This window comes from Lissotriton helveticus, chromosome 6, assembly GCF_964261635.1.
Source record: "Lissotriton helveticus chromosome 6, aLisHel1.1, whole genome shotgun sequence".
In the NCBI taxonomy this organism is placed as follows: Eukaryota; Metazoa; Chordata; class Amphibia; order Caudata; family Salamandridae; genus Lissotriton; species Lissotriton helveticus.
In genome coordinates this window covers 440,624,702-440,644,647 of record NC_136067.1, presented here as the reverse complement: position 1 = coordinate 440,644,647, position 19,946 = coordinate 440,624,702, and positions in this window count along the sequence as shown.

Here is a 19,946-nt window from a genome sequence, read left to right as displayed (position 1 = left end):
CATAAATAAATACATTAAAATATACTCCAACACTAGTCATGCACTCATGTAATCAGTCATGCACTACTGATGCACGCATTGAATTATCTAGGCAATACCCATGTAGTTATTCAAACACCCAGCCACTACCTGTTCACTGAACCAAAAACATATGGGCAGCAGAATGTAGTCATCTGGGGCCAGATGTAGGTAGCCAAATACCGGTCGGTAACGGCCGAATTCGGCCGTTACCGACCGGTATTTGGCTTTTGAGATGTAGGGGGCAGGAAACAGGCCATTTCGGTAATTTTACCGATTCGGTAAATATACCGGTCGGTAAATTTACCGACCGGTATTTTTACAGAATCGGTAAAATTGAGATTTAGGTGGGACTCTTCTGAGTCCCACAAGCCCTACAAATTCGGTATTAGACCATCAAATTCAATTTGATGGTAAAATACCGATTCAGGTGTGCATGCACATGTGTGCATGCACACCTGTGCCATATGACAGGCAGACCTGCCCTTAGGGCAGGTATGCCTGCCACATGGCCCCCGAACCTTTTTTGGGGGTGCTAGAGGGTGTCAAAGTGACACCCCCTGCACCCTTCTCAAAATCGGTATTTACCGATTCGGTAAATACCGACCGGTAATGCCCCATTCATTCCTATGGGCTTCAAAGCCCATAGGAATGAATGGGGTATTACCGGTCGGTATTTACCGAATCGGTAAATACCGACCGGTAATGCCCCATTCATTCCTATGGGCTTCAAAGCCCATAGGAATGAATGGGGCATTACCGGTCGGTATTTACCGAATCGGTAAATACCGACTTTTAAAGATTCGGTAAATCCACATCTGGATTTACCTACATCTCGGTACTTCTATTTTACCGATTCATAAATACCGAATCGGTAAAATTCGGTATTTATGAGTCGGTAAAATAGAATTACCTACATCTGGCCCCAGATCACTGAAACACTACTCATCCACTCATCCAATCTGGTAGGTGCTGTGCATGTACCTAAACAATAATGTATGCACTATCCATGCACTTTCTAAATCATGTATATACTATATATGCACTCCTACAATCATCCAGGCAATGGTAGTGCACTCATTTAAAAATCCAACAACTATTTGGGCATGTTTCAAATTATTGAGCCATTAGTCATATTTTTATCTAATCATTCAGGTACTACTCATGCACTCATCCAAACACCCAGAAAGAACTGATATACTCATGCAAACACGTAGTCAGTAACTATGTGGATATAGAACGACCCATGGAGTTCTCATATACGCAGGGATTCATCCAGGCACTACCTGTATCCTCAAATAATCACCTAGGCACTTCCTAGCAGCAATTCAATCATTCAGGTAGTATTCATGTATTCAACACAAACACATGTTTTTACAAGTTTTACTAAGCAATATGTAGTCATTTAAAACCATCTGGTGACATATTTAGGCAAGCTTGACACACTCTTTTCATGTATTTGGAATAATTAGTGAGTTATATGCTTTGATAGAGATTAATGTGTTGATTGTTACATTGTAGACTTTTGGAATAAGGAAACACAATACGAGTGACGTTGCTTTTACGTGGGCCTGTTTTATTAGCTTTAGGAGTTAAAAAAGCATCCTTTTTTTCTTGTTTTTTTCGGTTCAGGCCCTTAGAGGAGTCCTGGCTGCCACTGTCCCTAGAACAAAAGAAGGGCTCAGGTAAGTGCTCTTTATTTTTAATATATCTCATATAGCGGGAGGGTGGGGGACAAATAAACTGATGGCATAATGTGAAGGGTCAGGGATGTGTGATAACCAAAAGAAAAGAGCAATCTCTTGCCTTCTGTTTTCTTCAACTCCCTTAATTTATAGACTCAGATTGTTTCCCCCCTTTTAAAACCCTAGTCCCATTCCTATCCCCTGCACGTTCTTCTTTCAGTCCCCCTCCCCCTTTCCAATAGCTTCACAGACTCCCATGCACCTGGGAAAGCCACGTCCCTTTGGGCCGTAGCAGAGTGTCTCCGCTTTCTTCTGTGCTGCTTGATCTCTCGTCTTTGTGGTCTTCTCTCCACCATCCGGTTTGGAACCGCTGCAGGTCGAAGACTCCAAATTTCCTCCTGGAACTCTTGTAGTTTTCACCGGCAACGCTACTTCTCCTTCAGTCTTCCTTTTCTCTCTGTCACTCCTCTCGTGTCCTCTGGCTTCTCCCTGTGGCAGAGACTTTCTGACATACATGCACCTTTTCCTAACATTTTTATCTGATTCATTTAAGTTAAACAGTACTGAGATACTAAATACACCAGTGACACAGTGGTAGAGAGGTATGTAAATAGATCTTATGTTGTGTTTTTGGATTTACTGTGTTGAGACACTGTAGGTACTTCTACTGTTGAGGGGAAATTTACAAGATAGTAAGGAAGCGCAGAGCCTCAAGCCATTTGGGTGCACCACGTTCATTACTTTCAAATCACAGTGATGCATCCTATTTACAACAATCTGATGGGTCCCTATTCTCTCTCCTGTGCAGGTGCACAACTGGCTGCCATGCGCCAATGGCAGCACCCTTGCAGCATGGAAGGGTGCAAGGTTTCATTGGTATGTTACCTTTACAACGCAACTTTTACAACGCACAACAATTACAACTAAACTTTTACAACGCAAATGTTTTTTCAACGCATGTTTTTACAACGCATGTTATTACAACGCAAATACTTTTACAACGTAAGTACCTTACAACGTAATTATAATTTTTTGTAAAATTTTAATTATTTTTTTTTTAAATTAAATCATATTGGAGTAATAATAAATATATTATGTTAAATTGTATTTGATAAATTAAAATAATTTTTTTTAATGTATTTATTAATTTATTTTATATTTACATTTATAATATATTAAAATAATTAATTAAAAAAATAAATATATTGTTTTTTTAATTAAAAAAATATTACTTTTAGTTTTATGAAATAATACTGTAGTATTAATAACAATATATAGAAATTAATAAAATAAATATTTACATTTATACTTACATTTATTTATAAATATTATTTTATATTTATTAATAAAAAAATATAATAATCTAATAAAATTAAAAAAATATTTTTTAAAAATACTATAATAATATAAGTGTATACTAGATTAATTTGTTATTAAATTATTATTTTAAAGTTGTAATTATCTTAGTTTGTTTATTCAGAAAAAATAATGTAGTATTACTAATAATAAATATATATTTTTTTATTTTTTTATTTTTTTTTTTAATTATTTTAAAAAGTTATTTAAAACTAATTATTACTCTAGTATTATTTTGAAAATCTAATTAATTTTTGTATGATTATTATCAGTTAATGAAAATGTTAAAAATAATTTAATGAAATATTAAATATAAACAAAAATTAATACTCTAATAATTTTAGTTAATGATATTGTTATAATAATTAATAACAATGATAAAATTATCAAAAATATTGAAAAGTAATAATAATTGATTTTGATAACTTTAGAAAAATTAATAAATATTATTTTAAATGTATTAATTAAAAAATAAATAAATACTATAGTAATGTATGAAAATTATATTTTTAAAATATTGATTTATTATTTGAAAAATATTTATTGTTTTATAAAAAATAATATATTTATTTTTATAAATGTAGCAATATTAATAAATAATAATTAAAATTTATTTATTAAAAAATAAATAAATACTCTATTAATGTTTTAAAATTATTTTGTTTGATAATAGAATCATTAATTGAAAAATATTTATTATTTTGATATTAAACTAATATTTTTTAGTTTATAAATTTATTAAATTGAGTATTAAAAAATAATACTGTAGTATTAATAATAATAATGTGATACATTATTAAAAAAATTAAATAAAAATATTTTAAAAAGATTACTTAATATATTTAATATAAAAATAAAATTAAGACTCTATAAATTTTAATTATGATTTTTAATAGTATATGATAAAATTTTCTCACGCTTTTACATTGATTCCAATGGAAACAATTGTCCTTCATTTATGTCAATAGCTGCAGCACTACAGTCCGCGGAAACGATAAAGAAGGTCTCAAAGAAGAAGAAAGGGGATGAGTAGATAAGAAAAAGAAAAAGGATGAAGGTAAGGAAGGAATTTTATTATTTATAGAATATATACATAGGGGTCCATTATGATGACGGGCGGACTTAGTCCGCCCGCCATCACATCGGGACCCGGGACCGCCCGCCTTAAGGGCGGGGGTCCCGATCAGGGCATTAGGATGCGCCCGCCACACAGGCGGGCGCATCCTGTACGGGTGCAATTGCGGCGGGCGGAGCAGAAATCTCCACCCGCTGCCATGTTAAAAGTGCACGTTTTCATTTCAAAGTGCAACATGACAGGCACCGCGTGGTGCCTGCCATGTTGCACTTTGAAATGTGGGGGGGTACCATAGGTACCCCCCATGTGCAACCCCCCAAGCCACGACTCCCAGGGGGCCCGCAACGGGCCCCCGCAGGGAGTATCCGCATGCCTTTCCGTGGCGGCATTGCCGCCACGGAAATGCAAAGTGAAATGCACATTGTAATATGGCGGGCGGTGTCTACAAGACACCGCCACCATGTTACAGGTTTTCCGCCCTGGCCGCTAGGCGACCGGGGCGGAAAACAGGCGGGCGGTCCTAATATGGCGGAGGGGAATTGTGCTGATGATGTCGGGCGGATTTCCTCCGCCAGGCTGGCGGTAGCCACCGCCAACCTGGCGGTGGAAATCCGCCCGACATCATAATGGACCCCTTAGTTTAAAAAAAGTATATTAACATAAATACATTAAAAAAAAAACAGACGACATTGTTTAATATTTGATATTTTTTTATTAAAAAAATATAGAAAAATTGCAAATAATTTTTAATATTTATTAATATTTTTCTGTAAATTTAATCATATCAATTATGATTTTTATTAAATATAATGTATTTTTTAAATAACAGTATTTCATTAGTCCATTTTCTATCTTTGCAGCAGATTATGACGTATTCACGTAAACGTCATCGTAAGCAGCCATTTTGAAGAGCATCGATGGAGGAAGCAGCTGGAAGCTGATCTACGTCCAGGTAGGAAACATTTTTAACTTATAAGATACATGTTAAATTTAAAATAAATACATATATGTTAAAGAAAGGATAAGGGGTGGTTGCCGTTTTGTATTATTTATATAAAATTAGAATAACAACATGTCGACGATCGTGTAAATACTGTATGCCTATGTCGGATCACAAAAAAAAGTTACGTTTTGAATTGAAAGATATAAATATGTATATTATATGCATTTCTTATTTCATTATAGATATAATTAAATAGGACATGCTTTTTCATTGAAATTGAATCGATATACATTCAACTACATTTTTGTTTACGGGAAGAAGAATGGTAATGGAAAATGCTTCTTAAAATTATTTCTGTTATTATTGGATAGGTAGACTGTCAGGAAATAATTTTGTTTCTTTGCATTTATTTAAAATAATTTCAATCGAAAGTTGGAATAGAAATTCAGAAATGATTAAGTGGATTTTTTCATGTTTTTCGATTTGTTGGTCTGTCGGTAAATTACAAAAATTTTGATTTGTAATTAGAACAAATATTGCAACTGTTTTGGATGAGTTTTTTGGTTTGGATAATTTGGAAAAAAAGTTTACAATAGAAGCCAAACTGCCTGTTAATTTGGAAAAATATCAAACTAGTTAGGGTTGCATCGCGAGAAAATGATGATGTAGGAGATAGAAAAGTTTTTGAAATGTTCGAATGGAACTTGTATGTTTCAGAATTGAAGATGCAATAGAGTGTGCTATTATTTTAGAATTGAAAAATTTTTGGTAAAAAAAATGAAAATGCGTATTTTAAAAACAACAAGTTTGCTTTTTTTGTATGCAAAAATTATTAAATGTACAAAATTATTTCGTATATTGAACCAATTTCATTTAGGAATTTTTGAAACAATTTTAAGAAGCATTAAAATCATTTTTATAGCTGAAGAAACGTTCATAAGTTGGTAGAGAATTATAATCATTATTCAATTTAAAAAAAATTGCATTCAGTATAATATTACAAATGCAAAATATATTATATAATAAAATAAGCAGACCCGATCAAATTTTTGAGTTAATTTAGAAAAAAAAACATCTAATTTAGCCAATTGTAATTAGTGAGTTTTTGGAATTTAGGGCAAAGCAGGAAAGTAAGGCCAAATGTATTTATTAGAAAGTTAGAATGTTAGCCACATTTTCGAGGTAGTCTAGAGCCACAGACAACGAAAACTGTTGTAATATACCCAATAGTCTTTCAGACATTTCTTTAGTTTTTTTTACTAACTCGTGGGTTTAGACTACCACTTAATGCTTGAGAAAGTCTCATTTCTTGGAAACTTTGCTCCTTCTTCAAAGTTTCCAAAAAAGAGTGGAAATTAGGGTGATGTTTTCCAATAGTATGATTGAAGGAGTTATGCCATCCCTCAATGGCATTATTTGTTTTAACTTCTCCCTCTAAACAGGTTAGGTAACAATTCCACCACTCCACATGGTAACGTGGCTTCCTCCTGCGACCTGATCTGCTTAGGTGTCCAATCCATGTGTCTTCGAATTAATTTAAGATGGGTGCCAATTTTTTCTTCATTTTGGATGTAAAATTCTGATTCAGTAATGGCAGTGTAGTACTCATCTACACTATTGGGAGGAACAAAACAAAGTGCAGTTAATTTTTTTAATTCAACTTGGAGTTTGCGGTCTGTTGAGTATTCTGTAACTAGGGATGTTTTCTGTAATTTACGCCAGAATGCCTGGGAAAAATGGAAAAAACACCCCTGAATTTGGGTATCCATGTACATTTTATTGATCACATTGATCATGCTCAATTCAAAATCTATTATTATTTTCCTAGGACTTTTTGTTATTTTATTTTTAATTACTGATAAAAATTCAGTGTATGTTGCAGAAGTCTTATCAGGCAGCAAACTGTATACTAAGGGTATTATATTATGATTAATTTTACCGTGAATTGTGTAAATTTGGTAGAATGGACGGGGTGTACTTTTAAACGTCCCATCCATCATCCAAATTTCACTGTTTTCTAATCTTACAAGGTTGCGGGGAGTACTAAAAATTAAAATACGCTTTTGAGGGTTTTCATTGTCATGGAGAAGAAAGGGTTCATCAGTAAAGGAAACAGTAAGTTCATGTGGAATAACAATGTCAGAAAAAGTATGAGGTGTCCTGGATTGAGTGTTACTTGCCTGCTTTTGTCTTTGTATAATTTGTTTCAAATTTGGAATTATAGGCATATTAGCAGCAACATGAGAGGGGACATGTTGTGCAACCACTCTTAAAATGGATCCTGTGGAATCATTGGAGATGCTTGCTAGTTCTTTCATCTCATTAATAGTTTCTCTTACATCAATCTCCATTGCAGAGGCAGAGTGGTTGTGATCAGTAGTTTTTACAACAATATCATCATGGGTAACTGCTCTGCCGCTGCAATGGGATGTGTAGTATTGCACACACCTCCAATGATTCCTAGGAAAACGTATCCTTTCTTTAGCATATATGTATCCACCATGGTTTAATAGTTTATTTCCCTTCCTGGATTTTATGTAGGAGGCTCTTTCATGAGTAGACATTATCTGTTGGAGGAAAAAAAATATATTTCAATATTTTGTATGATTTAAAAAAATGCTAAAGATTTTAAAATTAATGTTACTTTTATTGAAATCACAGTTTTGCAAACATTTCAAATGTTAATTTTCTGTAATTTTTAAAAAAACCATTCAATACCCACATAGAGTTTAAATAATAAATGATAACCCTACACCATCTTACACTTACCCTACTGTTGCACTTACATGGAGTTAGATTAGTAAATCACACCCCTACACCATCCCACACTTTCCCTACTGTTACACCTACCTGGAGTTAGATTAGTAATTGATACCCCTACACCATCCCACACTTACCCTACTGTTGCACCTACCTGGAGTTAGATTAGTAATTGATACCCCTACACTATCCTACACTTACCCTACTGTTGCACCTACCTGGAGTTAGATTAGTAATTGATACTCCTACACCATCCCACACTTACACTACTATTGCACCTACCTGGAGTTACATTAGTAATTGATACTCCTACACCATCCTACACTTACCCTACTGTTGCACCTACCTGGAGTTAGATTAGTAATTGATACCCCTACACCATCCCACACTTACACTACTGTTGCACCTACCTGGAGTTACATTAGTAATTGATACACCTACACCATCCCACACTTACCCTACTATTGCACCTACCTGGAGTTAGATTAGTAATTGATACCCCTACACCATCCTACACTTACCCTACTGTTGCACCTACCTGGAGTTAGATTAGTAATTGATACCCCTACACTATCCTACACTTACCCTACTGTTGCACCTACCTGGAGTTAGATTAGTAATTGATACCCCTACACCATCCCACACTTACACTACTGTTGCACCTACCTGGAGTTAGATTAGTAATTGATACACCTACACCATCCCACACTTACCCTACTATTCCACCTACCTGGAGTAAGATTAGTAATTGATAACCCTACACCATCCCACACTTACCCTACTGTTGCACCTACCTGGAGTTAGATTAGTAATTGATACACCTACACCATCCCACACTTACCCTACTATTGCACCTACCTGGAGTTAGATTAGTAATTGATACCCCTACACCATCCTACACTTACCCTACTGTTGCACCTACCTGGAGTTAGATTAGTAATTGATACCCCTACACTATCCTACACTTACCCTACTGTTGCACCTACCTGGAGTTAGATTAGTAATTGATACCCCTACACCATCCCACACTTACACTACTATTGCACCTACCTTGAGTTACATTAGTAATTGATACCCCTACACCATCCTAAACTTACACTACTGTTACAACTACCTAGAGTTAGATTAGTAATTGATACCCCTACACCATCCCACACTTACCCTACTGTTACACCTACCTGGAGCTAGATTAGTAAATAATACCCCTACACCATTCTACACTTACCCTACTGTTGCACCTAACTGGAGTTAGATTAGTAATTGATACCCCTACACCATCCCACACTTACCTTACTATTGCACCTACCTGGAGTTAGATTAGTAAATGATACCCCTACACCAACCCCACACTTACTCTACTGTCGCACCTTTCTGGAGTTAGATTAGTAAATCATACCCATACACCATTCCACATTTTCCCTAATGTTGTAGTTACATTGACTTACACCCTACACTAAATATATAATATTTATTAATGACTACATTTTTATAAAATCAATAATTTCTACAAATAAAGTTTTACCTTCTTTTTTAAATGGTCGATTACATTTTCAAAGTAGAGAACAGTTTTCATTTTTTTCAAAACGATTTTCACTGTGAAAATGTAATAAAATATATATGGTTTTAAACATGTAATATGTTCATTTTTTGGATATTAAATGGCTGTGTAAAAAATACAAAAGTATCTTTAAATTAATTGTGAAATAAAGTATTACTTAGTTCACAATACCCAAAAATATTTGCTGTTGTCGTTTTCGTAGTAGATTATAGTGCCTCGACTAATAATAAAAATATCACATTTGGGGCCCCATTAGGATGTCGGGCGGATTGCCTCCGCCAGGGTGGCGGTGGCCACCGCCACCCTGGCGGAGGCAATCCGCCCGACAAGCACTCACGTTTTCCCCTCCGCCAGATTAGGATGGCGGAGGGGACAGCGGCGGACGGAAAGACCGTCCGCCGCTTTACCGCCGCGGTCGCCTTGCGACCGCGGCGGTAATGGATTAATATGGTGGCGGTGTCAAATGGACACCGCCAGCCATATTACAATTGCACCAAGTGGAGGCCATTCCGTGGCGGCAATGCCGCCACGGAAAGGCAGGCGGGGATTGCTGCGGGGGCCCCCTGCAGGGCCCCCAGGTTGCCACCACTGTCGGGGGGCACATGGGGGTACCTATGGTACCCCCCCACATTTTCATATGCAAAGCGGCAGGCACCACGCGGTGCCTGCCGCTTTGCATATGCAAATGCAAAAAAGCATTTTTTGCATTGTGGCGGGCGGTGCAGAGTGCACCGCCCGCCATAATGCTAAAACTACAGGATGTGCCCGCCACAGTGGCGGGCACATCCTAATTCCCCCCACGGGACCCCCGCCCTTATGGCGGGCGGTCCCGTTCCCCACTATGGTGTTTGTCCGCCCGTCATCATAATGATCCCCTTAGTAATGTTAATGAATAATATAGGTATATATTTTGTTCTAATGATAAATAATTAATATATACATTTTATTGTGCTTTTTATATGGATAGTTTATTAATCATGGATATATGTATTAATAAATACAATTAAATATGAAAATGATATTATTATATTTAAATACGAAAAATCATTTTATTAGAGGAAACATTTCAATCGTTTGTTTAAAATATTCTATATATTATATATTAACTTACTTGTTTTATGAGAAATATTCCTTAGAATATATAATCGGGTATTATCTTTGCTATCAGGTCAGAGGGTCAGCTGTTGGCGTCTGATCTCTCTGGGAGTTGAGATTCAACTGTAACTTATAATTTAAAATGTAGTTAAAATAGTAAATGTTTTCGATGTTTCGTTCCGTTTTGGCATCCATTTTAGAAGTACTGTTGTGGTATTAATTTAATAGAAAGAGTTGTAGGACTTATGTTGGAAAAAAACATGTTAAAATGGTGGACAGATCTATGTATTATCTTTTTCTTTACCTATCATTTGTTTAAATAATAATATTAATAATATGATTCTATTTAAATAGTGACGAATATATGAGTATTAATTTTTAATAGTCGGGTATTAATTTTAATACTCGAGTATTAATTTAAAAAAATGTTGAATTTATTAAAAATTACGTTCAGTTTTTGTATACATTTTAAAACACTTCCCCACCCAAAACCCCTAGTTTCCCTGCATCCCGTCCCAGGGGTTATTTAAAAAAAAATATATATATATATAAAAAAAAAATTGCGATGTAATGGTATGCGTTGTAAATAAATTCATGTGGTTTAAATTATTTTTTTAAATAATAATATTAATAATATGATTCGATTTTATTTTAGTGTTTTTTTTTGTACAGTTTAGAAAATATTAAATAGTGACGAATATATGAGTATTCATTTTTAATACTCGGGTATTAATTTTAATACTCGAGTATTATTATTTTTTAAAAATGTACACTTTTTTAACAATTACGTTCAGTTTTTCTTTACATTTTAAAACACTTCCCCACCCAAAACCCCTAGTTTCCCTGGATCCCGTCCCAGGGGTTATTTTACTAAAAAAAAAATATATATATAATTTATATTTTTGGGTTGTAATGGTATGCGTTGTAAATAAATTCGTTGTTATTGCATATTACTATGAATAACACTATTTCGCGTTGTAATAGTATTCGTTGTAAAAACATGCGTTGTAATAGTATTTACGTTGTAAAAAATGCGTTGTAAAAACATGCGTTGTAAAAGTATGCGTTGTAACGTCATATATCCTCCGAGGTTTTTAAATAGTTGTAAATTTGGGAATGTTGCAGAATCCATGGGAACACCCGCGGCAACTCCCATGGCAGCAACTTCCATGGTACACTCCTTTCATTCTAATGGCTGCATGACAAGGGCCTGTATTTATAAGGTCATGAAAAGCTCTGCATAGTGGATTTACATGGCATTGTAAATATGGAGCACCATATTATGCCGCCGGTGTGTCAAAAAAAGTGACGCTCAGGGAAGTGCATGGGGATTGTAAATATGCCTCCTTGCTTGATGTTCTTTTATTTATAGATTTTCAAACATGAGCAGCAATGTAACAGTATATCATGAATACAGTTTGTACACAATACATGCTCTTAGTCAATAAAAATCAGTACACAGATAGAACTCCACATTGGTTCAGGGAAACATCGCAATCAGGCAATAAAGTATGTATCCACAAATTGATTGTCATCAGTCCATAGTATGATTTAAAATATAGGCTGTAAAGGGAGCCCAAACATCCCGTGGTCTGGACGCGCTCAGTAGCTCCTCTGCATAGTAGGTGAGTTGATCACGACAATAGACAACATCATGTAACCATTGGGCCAGCGTGGGCACCGACCTACCATCCCAGTTCATTGCAACCCTACGCTTGGCCAACTGTATTGTTATTGCCACCAATTTTCGATTACTAGATTTAAACTTCATTACATTACCCAGCAAGCACACTCTCATATCACATTCGATTGATTCTCCCATCATTTCCGTTAAGGCTTTCACAGCCTTGCCCCAGAAATCTGTCACTCTTGGGCATGTCCAGGCTAAATGTAGAAAATCAGCATTATCAACACCACACCTCCCACAGCAATGTGATTCTCTCAGACAATATCTTTAAAGTTGTGCTGGGGTATAATACATTTGATGAATGTATTCATAATGTGTAAGTTTCAGGTTGCCATTAGCTGCAAAACGACCCGTCAGCCGACAGCATTCCTCCCACTCTTCTTCTGTAAGTGGCTGGGGTAAAATAGCGTTCCATTTGTCCAAAGATACCGCTGCACCATTACCTTCATCTAGTTGCGAGGCGGTGTACAACCGTGAAACTAATTTAGTTTTAGTTTGCGTGGTGTAAATGATTTGCAAAGCCCCCAGGGTTGATGGTTCGTCTGAGAAGCAGGGATACAGGGTTCTCATGGCAGATCGCAACCTGCTACAAATAAATGTTAACATCGCAACATTCTCCCCGTCTTTTCTAAAATCTTGCAGGGGTATAAACGTCCCACTAGGAAACACATCTCCCATACTCCGTATCCCAATATTATGCAGCACCCCAAGGAAGCCTGTTTCGCCCGTCACTGACAGCACCGTATGATGCAGTAATGACATAGCTGGCAAGTACAGCGGAAGCCTCTGCGCACGCCGCCACAATTTGCGCCATGCCCCGGGCTGTACATTGCACTGTGTCAATCTCGTTGCGCTCAAACACTGTATGTGTATTCACTATTATTGTTTTTAAAGGTATTGGATGGACAGCCCCAGCCTTGGCCGCAACATGTGGAATAAACGGCGGTGCATTTTGCCAGTAAAAGGTGTATTTTGCCTGTGCACATGGATAATACAATTGCATGTTGGGCACTTTGAAGCCTCCCATCGTATATGGTCTTGTCAAAGTTTCCCATTTAACCCTTGGCTTTTTACCACCCCATGCTAGAGTAATCAACAAGGACCGCAATGTAGTAAAAAAATGCTGAGTGAGATGAATAGTTACATTTACAAACAAATACAGAAATCTTGGCAGCACCACCATATTTAATCAGTGCAACCCTATCGGCAAATGTCAAAGCTAGTCTGATCCACCAGGCCACCTTATCTTCAAGCTTAGAAACTGCTGTGCCATAGTTGGAACGCACTACTACTTGCTGATCCCTGTGCATCCAGACCACTAAATACTTAACAGGGTCTGTGGTGCATTCCAGGGGTAACCTAGCTCAAATTGCTTGGTACTCTCTGTAAGTGAGAACACAACTGACTTATTCCAATTAATGGCTAGACCGGATATTCTCTCTGATTAGTTGCTCCAGGTGTATTGCCGGTTCCCTCACATACAAGACCATGTCATCGGCACACATGGACACTGCTAATGGACGCTGTAGAAAATGCAGTGCCGCACTTGCATGCCTCTGTCTTAACACACAAGCCAGGGGTTACAACTCTACTGCAAATAGCAGAGGCGATAGGGGGCAACCCTGCCTAGTACCACGCATAATCGGAAATATGTCAGTTGTCTGACCGTTTACTCGCACTCGGGCAACTGGTTCCGTATAGAGCAACTTAAATCCAATTGGTGAAAAAATAAGGCACCCCATGCGATGCAACACCACAAACATATACGTCCAGGCAATTGAGTTGAACGCCTTTGCGGCATCTAACAGAACCGTGGCTGCTGGCAACTCAGGATTTAAGTGATGCATTACTGCAAACAACGTTCGTAAACTGTGCACAACTATCTGGTGACTTACCCGACTTCAGTAATGTGATAATTAACGCCTCCCTAAACTTGTCTGGCAGGCTTCATTGTTCAAGAGGTTCGCCGTACATGGCCTGTAAATGTGGCACCACAACATCTATGTATTCTTTATAGAACTCTGCCGGGAGTCCATCAGTGCCTGTTGCTTTACCATTGGGCAGGGCAGCAATAGTGTCCCTGATTTCGTTATCCAACAGCGGGTGCATAAGGAAATCTTGCTGGCCCTTTGATAGCGCAATATCTGGAGGATATAGCCTTAATTTGGCTATCTCATCCTCGTCAGCTTTGGGTCTACATCTGTACATACCTTTGTAATGCATGACAAATTGATCAAAAATACCTGCTGTGTCAGAGTAGGTGGTATTACCCTCTGCAATTGCCTGCACTGTGCAATGCCGCGCCCAGGGTTCAGTAATCTTAGTGGCTAAAACTCGCCCCGGTTGGCCTCCCTCCCCATAATATCTAGCGCTCCAGCGGCGGGACATGTACTTCACTTCCTGATCTGGTAGGTCATTGTCTTCAGTAACTTGTGAGCGTATGGCTGCCAACATATCATTATCTGGCACGTCTACATATTGCCGCTCTAGTCTCAGTATATCCTGCAAATTTTTTTTCAGCGAATCATGCAGGGACCTAAGCACTCCAGCTTGTAAGCCTATACATGCCCCTCGAACAGTCACCTTACAAGCATCCCATAAGTTGCTTAGACTCTGCACCGAACCCACATTGTCAGTGAAGTAATTTTCTATGGCCTCACATATCCCTTCCCTGAAAACTTGATTTTGCAATGCCGATGGCTGTAGCTTCCACTGAAACGGAGCCGGCTTATATGCTGGTGGCTGCATGGAAAGTAGCATTAGCGCGTGCTCAGATAAAGTGTGAGGCAAATGCATCACCCTAGAGACCCATGCATTACTATCTTTTGTAGTTAACCAATAGTCCAAACTTGACCATTTGTTATAGGTATACGGATAGCACGTGCCCTCTAGCACCCCAGGATGCCTCAGCCGCCAAACATCCGTGAGGACTAAATTCTGCATACCATCCCAATCCGCTTGCGAAGCTTTTTTAATAACAGGGGTCACATTGGAGTGCTTGTCCAACATTGGGCTTAACACAACATTAAAATACCCCCCAGATATATTTGCAGAGGTCGGCAGCTTGTATACTTCATTCCACAGCAACTTAAAAAAACTCAGGATCGTCTATATTCGGCCCATAGACATTAACCATTGTAATCAAAATACCACACAGCTTGCTGTGTACTATTACATATCGGCCATTTTCATCAATGTCTTCATGTGTACAAATAGAGGGGACATTTATTTTAGCTAAAACCATCACCCCCATGCATTTGAGGAATACGAAGAGGCAAAGCGTGCCCCAGCCCACTTCCTGGCAATCGTAGATGCAGCATTACTAGTAAGGTAGGTTTCTTGCAGCAGTGCTACTTGCACGTTATGTTGGTCTAGATATGCCAAGACCTGCCTAGTCTTTTTTGGATTATTAAGACCTCCGACATTCCAAGTAATCCAATTAATTGACCCCCTTACAGTCATTACCTATTCTACTGAATGCAGTGCTCAGAACATTAGTGTCATCCCGCTGTGTACATATGGTGACCAAGTTACAGCCATGTATCTTGTATTGCTCAATTGAATAGCAAAAAACCCCTGTAAAAACAACCCCCGCCCACCCCAGCATCCCAATCACGCTGAGGAATCCCAAAAAACATAACATATAAGTAATAAGAAGAATCCCATCTCGCCGTGAGCGGCTAGCCCACTCATAGAACAATACCTCAATGAGTATCAAAATGGGGTGTACCCTCATGGAGGACACCAGCAGCCCAATGACCCCCTCTCCTAAGCACATCCCACACAGCCAAACCATAGGTGTCACAGGCAGAAAAACAAGAACATATCTCTACAGTGAGAACACATTGAGTCTAAACTGTGAACCCCTGAACGCAACCATCAGTGCCAGCATTTCAACTACAAAGTGCACCAACATCCTAGTGGTTATGGCACATCATGCAACTAATAATACATCACATTTAATGCTCAGCTACCAAGGTATTACCAGTTAAATGACATCTCTCCCATTAACATCGTTCCCCCTTAATTTCTTAAAATAAATTTGTCTAATTTGTCCAATGCAGTCCCGGTGCTTTATTCAGTCACCGCTTAACCTAAGCTTACCATAAGCAGCACATGCACCACACCTGCATGTGCCAAATCTGTAAAAGAGACACATGCAAAGGCAACTACATAAGTAAAGGATATCAATGAATACTGCAGCGTGGAAAGTTCTCCCACCAGGTCCATCAGTCCTCATCATCTGCTTCAGCTCCAGCCTCTCTGGATGCCACCTTTCACTCCAATTGTTTTACAAACTGCATAGCGTCTTTTGGAGTGGTCAACAGTTTTGGTTTGTCGCCATGTTGAATCCTCAACTTAGCCAGGTAGACAATTGCGTATTGTATTTTTAATGCCTACAGCTTCTTCATTACCGGCTGATTTTCTCGCCGGGCCTGCTGTACCGCCACGGTGAAGTCCGGGAACAGCGCAACTTCCATTCCTTTCTCTTGCAAGTCAAAGAGCTGTATCCCTATTGTGATAATTAAGGAGTTTGGCAATTATTGGTTGGGGAGGAGCTCCTGGGATCGGGCGCTGTGCAAGCGAACGGTGTGCTTTCTCCACCACCATCAGTTGAGAAAAATGCTCCACTCCCAACATAGGGGGCCATTAGGATGGCGGGCGGGCTTTGCCCGCCCGCCACCCTATCGGGAAACGGGACCGCCCGCCTCGAGGGCGGGGGTCCCGAAATGTGCATTAGGATGCGCCCACCACACAGGCGGGCGCATCCTGTATTGGTGCCATTGCGGCGGGCGGAGCAATAATCTCCACCCGCCGCCTTGTGAAACGTGCACGTTGTGCATTTCAAAGTGCAACATGACAGGCACCGCGCGGTGCCTGCCATGTTGTACTTTGAAATACGGGGGGGTACCATAGGTATCCCCCATGTGCAACCCCCCAAGCCAGGGACTCCCAGGAGGCCCGCAACGGGCCCCAGCAGGGAGTCTCCGCATGCCTTTCCGTGGCGGCATTGCCGCCACGGAAATGCATTGATGTAAGCCCATTGTAATATGGCGGGTGGTGTCAAACAGACACCGCCACCATGTTAATCGTTTTCCGCCCCGGCCGCCAGGCGACCGGGCGGTAAACATGCGGGCGGTGTTTCCCACCGCCGCTGTCCACCCCGCCATACTAATATGGCGGGGGGGATTTGGGCAGTGGATGTCGGGCGGATTTCCTCCGCCAGGCTGGCGGTAGCCACCGCCAGCCTGGCGGAGGAAATCCGCCCGACATCCTAATGGACCCCATAGTCTTGAGCATCTCCTCTACATACAGCTCCATCTTTCCCACATTTATGGACTCCGGTACCTCAGTGATACGCAAGTTGTTCCGTCTCGATCTTGCTTCTAAGACCTCGTTCTTAGCTTGTATTACTGCAAATAGTTTGCTCATTTGCGTGCAGGATTCCGTGACCGATTCTACCTTATCCTCCGCATTGGAAATTTGTTGTTCAGCCTCCACTATGCTTACTCCGTGTTTATCCAGTTTGGAGGCCATATTATCCATACGCAAATTGAGATTGTCTATTTTGCTACCTATGGTGTGCAAGCTTTGCTGCATGGCCATCATCATACGCTCTAGTTTGCTCCCACTGCCCGCGTCCATCTACGTCTCAGTGTCGAACGCCACCTCCGTGGTAGTTTTTTTAAGGCACTTGGATTCAAATGATAGTTTTGGCTGTAACTGCTTATCTGGCTAGCCCATCTTGGGTGTGATTGCACACCAACATTTACGCCAGCACACTTCTACAAGCAAGCCAACCGACTTGAAAATGCTGTGTACCGCAGTAGGCTGCTCCGCGTCAATAAGGCAACTCCATGCTATACAGAGAGCACTGGCCTCTCAGACAGCACACAGCAATATAGTTAAGGTCTGCACCAAAGCATCCAACAGGTCACCAGTATATCAGTCACTTCTGTCCCCACCTAGCAGCTATGCAGTCGCCCGCAGCAGACAAAATGGCTGACAGTTCAGTAACTTGATTTAACTAGCTTCAGTGTCATCATCGCAATGCCTCATAGTGCCCCACAGCGTCCCATACTGCAGTGATGCCAGATTTCAGCTCCACTTGTCAGCAATCGCCACACAGACCCGTGTCATACAACTGCAGGCACCAGATTTCTCAAATGGCGGGCTATTACAGATCCTGAAACTTCTCCCCTTGTGCAGCACAGGATACGCCACCTGTCACTTCTATCTAGCGCCACTATGAGATAAGCCACATAGTTACCTGCAGTTAGTGCCTTCACTTTTTTCACTTACTGCACATGAGTCCTCCTGTACATGGTGCGCCGTGATCACTCCACCGTAATGTCCCAGTCTGTTCACGGTCGGCCTACAGACCCACCGCTGCCACCGGTGGCGCACCACGCCTCAACCAGTCCCATGTTGCAGTGGGCACACGCGAGCTGTGGCCCCCCTAGGTTGTCCGTCACAGCACTCACCCGCACTCGTTTATCACCGCTGAACACGCCGGGAGCCGCAGCAGTGTGCACCCCACACTGACCTCAGCGCGACAGCCAGCCTCCTCACCACCATCAATCCGCGATGTTTCTGGCCTGAGCAGCGACGATCCAGGAATGCTCCAGGCTCTCGCAGCTTCTAGATCGTAGGCGCCGCCATCTTGCCGGCTGAGACCACAGAATCCGCATTTGCTATCCAAACCAGGCACAAGGATTGAAGTCAGCTATATCAGCCCAACGATGGATGTGAGGGGGTGCAGGTACAGGTCTGTAGATCCCTGGATGGCAGGAGAGAAAGAGGATATTTGTTGGATAATGGCCCCGACCAGCAGAGCTGCACTAAAGTGTGGCAATCTTGCTCCGGGCTCGCTAGTGCCCCCCCTAGGCTTGATGTTCATTTTAAATATACTACAGTGTGGATAAACTGTTCTTTCATCTTGTATAAGTGAGAAGTGAGATATGGTGCAGCTGTGTTGTACGACAGGGTGCTAAAATTTAAAAAGGTAACTAATAAATAAAGTTTTGTACTTTGCTTCAGGTTAGTTTTTTCGAAATAAATGCATGTAGTAATGTATCTAGGTTCATCTGTAGATTTAAAACTTCAACATAACATGACAACTGATTTTGTATTATGTATTAGTCAGTAGTAAACTAGTTGGCACATTGATTAGGATACAGAACACTATCTACATCAGAATGCCTACAAAAGCTTGGATGAATAAGCAACTGTAGCAACTGCAGTATATTTACAGAAATGAGTTACAGAAATGAGCTTTTCTTTTTGATTCTACATAGAATGAAGACTCTTGGCAAAATAGAGGAGACAAAACCAGAAGAAAACTGAAAACAGAAGTAACGTTTGTACAGTTTTAGTGGAGAATGGATACGTAATTCTAGTACTGAGCCTTTCTTTCATAAAGAAAACAATCTCCAGGATAACATATTAGTTACTATTGATGAAAGAGGACGATGTTATGAAATGAGGAATAGCAGTCCTATAGCAAAAGAGATGATGGTGCCTAGAAATGTAGAAGAATTTATTGCAGGAGAGGTACACGGAAGGTGATGTCAGGCCTCTGGATACAAGTGGGATTGTAGTAGTGTTGGTAATAGTAGACAGACATCCATTGACATATTAAGGAAAAGGACATATATTTCCAAAGCAAAGTTTAAAACTAAGAATAAGTACTTTACAAGGTTTGGATAATTGGGAGCTTAGAAAGCATACAAAGTTGCAGGGACACTCACTGGCTTGTTTCTCCATCC